Source organism: Ahaetulla prasina, chromosome 1, assembly GCF_028640845.1.
Source record: "Ahaetulla prasina isolate Xishuangbanna chromosome 1, ASM2864084v1, whole genome shotgun sequence".
Classification (NCBI taxonomy): domain Eukaryota; kingdom Metazoa; phylum Chordata; class Lepidosauria; order Squamata; family Colubridae; genus Ahaetulla; species Ahaetulla prasina.
This window is the reverse complement of record NC_080539.1, coordinates 159,494,582-159,502,224: the sequence shown is the minus strand read 5'-3', so window position 1 is coordinate 159,502,224 and position 7,643 is coordinate 159,494,582.

The window sequence follows — 7,643 nt, the reverse complement described above, 5'->3', positions numbered from 1 at the left end:
TAGGAAAGGTGAAAAGTAAAAAAAAATAATGGACCAGATGTTGAAATGCAAACGCCTGCACTTTGGAAGAAGAAGCTGAGATATCAAACAGAATGGACAGCAATAGCGCTCAGACTTATATACTACTCCATAATGCTTTACAGCACTGTCTGAGCAATCTACAAAGTCAGCCATATTGCCCCCAACAATCTGGCTCCTCATTTTACTGACCTCAGAAGGATGGAAAACTGAGTCAACCGTGAGCCAGTCAGGATTGAACTTGAGGCTGTGGCTAGAGTTTGCCTGCAATACTGCATTTTAACCACTCCACCACCATGGCTCTAGTGAGATAGATGTCATTCAGTATTGTATAAACAGATTTCATCCAGCACGTGAATGACAAAACCAGTAACATTGCTATTCCTTTAAAAAAAAATAAAAGTATAAGTTGCAGTAACATGAAAGGATGAAAATCTCCCCAGAAAGCATTATGTATTTTCTTTTATCATCATATTTTCATCAGAGGATGAGAGTCATCATATAGCAGATACGACCAGATTCTTTTTATCGTATACTCAGTGAATCTTAAGGCAATTTTCTAATCTTAAGCTTACATTATTTGTAGTTTTACTTTTAGGGCATTTAATTATAACGTACATTACACATTTGGAATTTTTTTTAAATGACGTAATTGATAAAAAAAAGTCAATTGTCATCAAACTGGACACCGTTAGCTAATAGTTGGAGGATACATAATATTCCCACCTCCCCAAATTAAGCATTCTGGCTATAATAGATACCTTGTATACAACACTGATATATGAAAAAGGTATTGTCAGATAAGGTGTATTTGTCATGCCATCACTCTAAGTCTTTAAAGGAATTGTACAGGATGACCAATTATTTTATTCTAGATCTAATTGTTTTCCCACTGGGCCTTCCATCTCTTTTCACTCAAAACATTGAAGAAGGAAGAAAGGAAAACTGCATATTGTCAGTTTTAGCAACACCATGTGCCTTGTCTCAAACATCATCAGTGAACTCAGTAGGTCCACACACAGGAATTGCAGGACTTACCCATTCAAAGCCACAATTTTCAGGTTATTGGATTTATGGAAGGAGGGACAGTTGAAGCTGGTTTGAAAATAAAATTCAGTTGCTGTTCTCACAATATATTTAACTGGTTAATGGATAGTTAATGTGTTTATGGGAACACCAAGAACATGCGAATTGATCCAATCATCTAGCTCCAGTGGATTAAAATTTAGCTTTAAACTGACCTGTAATGGACAGGGTTAAACTCATTCCACCTAGTCAGTTGTGCTGTGGGACAAACTACAATAAGTCAACTGACCCATTTTGCTCACCTAGTCCTCCAAGAAAAAGAGGTAGAGAGAAAGAATGGGTGAAAAAGTCTATCTGTTATAGAACTTTATTGGCAAAATGATGTGTTGCCAGTTCAGAACACATAATTGGTCCGAAATATAATTGTCTTGACTGTCCATGGCTGCCTGACCAATAGGGAAGGTGATTAGTGAGGTCATGAAGCTTTGCTGATCACCTATCATGACAACTCAGAACACACCAGACACTCATAGAGAAAAGGAGAATTGTGACTTTTTGACCCAGTTAGTGTGATTATGAGCTGCCAGTCTACAAATAAGTATTTTACAGTACTATGTTTTACTGGGTTTGTGATAATTGTGTTGTAGAAACAGGGTTATTGTATTTAACATTAATTCTCAGGTGCATACATATGATTACAATTTCAGGTACATGGCTATTTATGTCAAAACAATTCAGTGTGCAGAATTGAGATGAAATTTATAATATTTAAATCCTACCTTTTTCCAAGGAACTTACTGTCAAGGCAGATATTAAATTCCTAATTCCAGATTTATTTCTAGCATCTGGTAAACATGTATGAATTAGCTCGGGGTCTCCAACCTTGGTCCCTTTAAGACTTGTGGACTTCAACTCCCAGCTTTGGTGGCTGAGGGACTCTGGGAGTTGAAGTCCACAAGTCTTAAAGGGACCAAAGTTGGAGACCCCTGCTTTACCTGATGGGAGCCACTGAGTATAAGAGATTGAGGAGGCTCTACCAGCACTCCAGGAGCTTTGCTGGCTGAGGGACTCTGGGAGTTGAAGTCCACAAGTCTTAAAGACCCCTGCTTTACCTGATGGAGCCATTGAGTATAAGAGATTGAGGAGGCTCTACCAGCACTCCAGGAGCTTTGCTGGCTGAGGGACTCTGGGAGTTGAAGTCCACAAGTCTTAAAGACCCCTGCTTTACCTGATGGAGCCATTGAGTATAAGAGATTGAGGAGGCTCTACCAGCACTCCAGGAGCTTTGCTAGCTGAGGGACTCTGGGAGTTGAAGTCCACAAGTCTTAAAGGGACCAAGGTTGGAGACCCCTGAATTAGCCTATCATTGCTACATCTTCTATTTTTAGGTTTAACTTCATGTAATCTGAAGAAGACCAGTCATTTTAGTTCTTTGGAAAGCTGTGAAGAGTGGGAGAGAAAGGAGTTATTTTTGATTTAAATAGTTTCCCCTACCTCTATCCTTTTTGTTAACTTTTACCTGAACAGATGGACTTTTAAAAAATTGCCATGAAAAACATTTTGTTTCAGAATAATGAGCAAAATATTTACAAGGAGGTTGAAATTGTTCCTTCCCCCACCATTATTTGAAAATATGCAGGGAAAAGTCATTTTTGTATATATACAGTAATCATTATAGTTGCTGCATGGAGGTCAAGCTATATCTGCAAAAATAATGTGCATTTCAAGAGGCACTGTCATTTTTATAAGAGAAAGAAAAAGATTCAGTGCCTACCATACTTTCTTTCTGGACTAACTTGCTCACTTTTTAAAGAGTTTCTTCCTTTCTCCTTGCCAGCTGAAAAGGTAATAGGGGACCAAGATAGCAATGGAGGAGGTAAAATCCATATATTGTTATATGCCAGTGGTAGTCAACCTGATCCCTATCACCCACTAGTGGGCGTTCCAGCTTTCATGGTGGGCGGTAGGGGTTTTGTCCGATAGTGAAGCACTTTCCTTTTTTTAAATTTAATTGACTTTTTAAAAAATTTTCATAGCATTATTTAAAAACATTTTCATTAGGTTTTCATAAAATTCCCCGTGACAATTTAAATTTCTGAAAATATACTATTTGTATCACCCGTGCATAAGTTTAGTTCATGTTATGTAAATGAAACTAAATGGCGCTATAGTGCGACCGCAAACAAAAGAGCCTTGTCCCAGAATAGCTCGCGCATCCCCCCCCACACCACCCAGGTGTAACAGTCAAGCAGAGCTGGTAGCCGACGCCCCCCCAACCCAATCCACGATGTGCGAGAGGCATGCGCAGATGACGATACATGGCGCATTACTGTGGAACCGTTGGGCGGTTAGAAAATTTTACTACTAAGAGAGATACATAAATGGACAGTAGGTATAAAAAGGTTGACTACCCCAGTTATATGCTATACAGTTAGAGTCTCTGTTATGATCTTACAACACCAATATATCCACCACTGTCTCTCTTATGCCTACCAGGCTGCAACATGCGAGCTCCTTTTTTAAAAAATGATTTTAAACTAAAAATAAATGGAAGGGTGAAATTTAGCTATGCTCAAGTGCCATTTGCCCACAAACCAGTATGTATCTATCTAAATGTATCTATTTGCCTTCTAATAGGTGTTTTGTGACTGGCTTCCTACCTAGATCAAGATCAATGTTTTTCCAACCTTGGCAACTTTTATACGTGTGAACTTCCCAGAATTGCTCAGCCAACACAGAGGAAGTTGAAGTCCAATGTCTTAAAGATACCAAGTATGAAAAACACTGCACTAGATGAATGATCATGACAATACTTTTTGAAAGCATTCATCACACATTTTCAAAATTTAAGATTGCTTTGGCTAAAATAGCTGTAGAGATTAAAAACAAGGAACTGGTTGTGATAAGGAATATTAAGACTACTGTTGAGATTGGAAATAACTTCTTCCTGTGCTCAAATCTATAAGTGATTAGACCAGCTGAAAGGAATAGAAAGGTGGTTTCCATAATTCTGTACTAAAAATTCCAAATTCAGTGTATCAAACTCTTATTAGCCCTACATTTATTTATCAGATTTATATTTTGCCATAATCAAAAAGACACTCAGTGGTACATATTTTCACATTTTTACTAATCTGATATATTATGACAAAATCAATTACTTAAGTGTCCTTTTAAAAGAAACGTCTATACTTTGAAGTTTATTATAAGATAAAATATAACAATATGCAAACCAAGTTACGTATTAGGTATTTTTTGTTGTTAAAGAAACAGAGGTTATGTTTAGAATTGTAAAAGGTGCCTCTTAAACATAAACAGCTTTCAAATTTCCCTAATATTATTTTTCTCAGAGCAAGCTAAAAAAGTCAATTTCCTCAACATTTCTGGAGATTTTATATCTCAGAGTTAATTTCCTTGAACATATAAAGTTACTTAAGAGTTTCAGTACAGGTAGTTCTTGATGTATGACCACAATTGAGCCCCAGATTTCTGTTGCTAAGTGAAACATTGGTTAAGTGAGTTTTACCCCATTTTACAATCTTTCTTGCCACCGTTGTTAAGTGAATCACTGTGCTTGTTATGTTAGTAACACGATTGTTAAGTGAATTGGGTTTTCCCATTGACTTTGCTTGTCAGAACGTTGCAAAAGGCAATGACATGACCCTGGGACTCGGCAACTGCCATAAATATTGGGCTCAGTTGTGTTCATAAGTTGAGGACTAACCTGTAGCTCCTATTTCCTGGTGAGGGGCTGCCTGCATCTCCTTGTACTCCCAAACCAATCCCACTGAATTCAGCAAACCCTGACTCTTAACACCAGCCTTTGCACTGGACTAACATTTTATCTGTGCCTCTTTTCTCAAGCAAATTGTGCTGTGAAACTCCAGGGTACTCCGTCTGAAAGCAGAACCAAAAGACGTAAACAAAATGACTCAACCTTTCTTCCTTCATTAAAATTAGTTCAATAAAGGGGACTTGTTTACGGGAGTACAGCACCCAGAAAGAGATGCAGGAAAAGGCTGCCAGGTGAAAGAATAAGAGAATAGCAGAGTTGGAAGGGACCTTGGAGGCCTTCTAGTCCAACCCCCTGCCCAGGCAGGAAACCCTACACTATTTCAGACCATTTCAGGAAACCCCACACTGCTTCAAACAAATGGCTATCCAACATTTTCTTAAAAATTTCCAGTGTTGGAGCATTCACAGCTTCTGCAGGCAAGTCGTTCCACTTATTAATTGTTCTAACTGTCAGGAAATTTCTCCTTAGTTCTAAGTTGCATCTCTCCTTGATTAGTTTCCACCCATTGCTTCTTGTCCTGCCCTCAGGTGCTTTGGAGAACAGCCCGACTCCCTCTTCTTTGTGGCAACCCCTGAGATATTGGAACACTGCTATCATGTCTCCCCTAGTCCTTCTTTTCATTAAACTAGACATACCCAGTTCCTGCAACCGTTCTTCATATGTTTTAGCCTCCAGTCCCGTAATCATCTTTGTTGCTCTTCTCTGCATCCTTTCTAGAGTCTCCACATCTTTCTTTTTAAAAGAAAGGGTGGGAAGCGCACATTTCCCAAAGCGCAAGAGAATATGGAGGGAAACCAGGAGAATTTGAAGCCTGTGAAGAGGGCACATCCCCCCTCTCCCCCCTCCAACTTGGGTGCCAAAACTGATCCTAAGGGCTGCCTTCCCGGTTGCTCGCTCGTTAGGAAGCCAACTTTGCCACCTTTTGACAGATCCGCTTCCTCAGTGGAACCGGGGCCTGTCTCCAAAAAGTGAGCGTCTCGACCCCACGCGCGGGTTGAGCAAAAAGCCCTCGAAGAAGAAGAAGAAAACTCATCTCTTCAAAAAGCCAGCAAAGTGGTGGCGCGAGTGGACAAGGGAGGAAAAGTTGCCCCTGACTCAAGAAGAAGAAAAATGCACGAATAAATAGCACATAAAAACCTCTCGCTTTTGATTTTGAACTTAATAACAGCCACAAGACTTTTGATTGCTCAATATTGGAAGAAAGAAGAATTACCTACAATTGAAGAATGGACACTTAAAGTATCAAATCTGGCAGAAATGGCAAAAATCTCTGCTTACTTGAAAGACTATACACAAGAAAAATATATTTTAGAATGGAAAATGTGGATTGATTATATTCAAAATAAGTATCAGATAAAAAAATATCGAATAGCATATGAGTAAATTTAGGAAATATTTTGTATTAGATATATTTCTGAAGGAGAGGGGAATTGAGAGTGTGATTAAGTGTGGAGAGACTAGAGATTATAATTTAGGAATTATTTTAGATTATGATTGTTAGTTTTGATACCCTGCATTTTGTTCTGGGAAGTCGGGGTGGGGGTGGGGGTAAGGGGAGGGAATTGGGGGTTGAGGCTAGAGATGGAGTGATGGTTAATGTACAGGGATTATTGAAGATGTATAAATATAATTAATGTAGGGTCGGGTCTGCCCAGTTACCATTTTAGAACGGTGGGGAGGAGAAAAGAGAGTAGGAGGTAGGAAAGAGGAGAAGAGGAAGGAAGAGGGGTAGAAGAGGGAGAAGGAAGGTGTAGGGTGGAGGGAGGAGAGGATGTAGATAAGAGAAGGAGAGGAAGGTCTGGAAAGTAAAAGAAGGTAGAAGAGGGAAGAGTGTTAAAAAGTGGGGGTGGTGACTGGGCAGGCCCGACTAATTGTATAAAACTGTACATTGAATGAGTTGTTTGACATGATTGTAAAAATAAAACTTTTTTATATATATAAAAAAACCTCTCGCTTTTTAGCCACCTCTAATGGGTTTGACCGTGAATGGCAAGGCTAGATTTTACTTAGCAAGCTCTAGTCTTTTCTTTTCTTTTTTTTTAAAGAAAATTGGCTCTCTTTTGCGCTCCCTTTTGTATGTCAGAAACATGCCTATCTTATCATTTGGCTCATGTACAAATGTTTGGTGATTTACCTGTTCGATGAAAAGGTAAAATGATTAATCAGTTACACTTTTCTATGAGCCCTTACTTTGTCTTAGGCCATTCAATTCAGTGAGACTTGTGAACATATAAGAGCGCTGTAGTCATATTTAACTAGTAAATTACATTAATGGGGTTAATAACAATAACAAATTATCCTTATAATTTCCATTCCTTTCCTCCCCATATTTTGAAATGAAATTAAGAATGAAACCACAAGGAAATAAACAGCAGAGAATCTTGTAATAGCTTAAACTTCAATAAATTGATTTTGTTTTTCAGAGAAATGTTATTTAATAATAGTTTTGTTTAACCTTTTAATTGCTCTAGGATGTACTTTTAGGCTACTTCCTTTAATATGGGCTGGATGTACAGGTATTTTGAAAACTGATAGCAAAACAGTTTACAGTAACTGTTAGCTTAGGGTGATAAAGGCCTGGTTATTTACATCAAATAGGATATGATTGAAACACATATCAGTAAAATCCAGACATCTATGCTTGACTAGGATATTTGATCAGAATTTTGAAAACCTTCTGCAGAGGAAATATTTCTAAGCCCGAACCAAGTAGCATCCATATAAACAAAAATGCGTTACTTGTTATACCTGTTGAATGTTGGACACAATCATTATCCCTTTTGGCGAGAAGTTGCTAATGCTA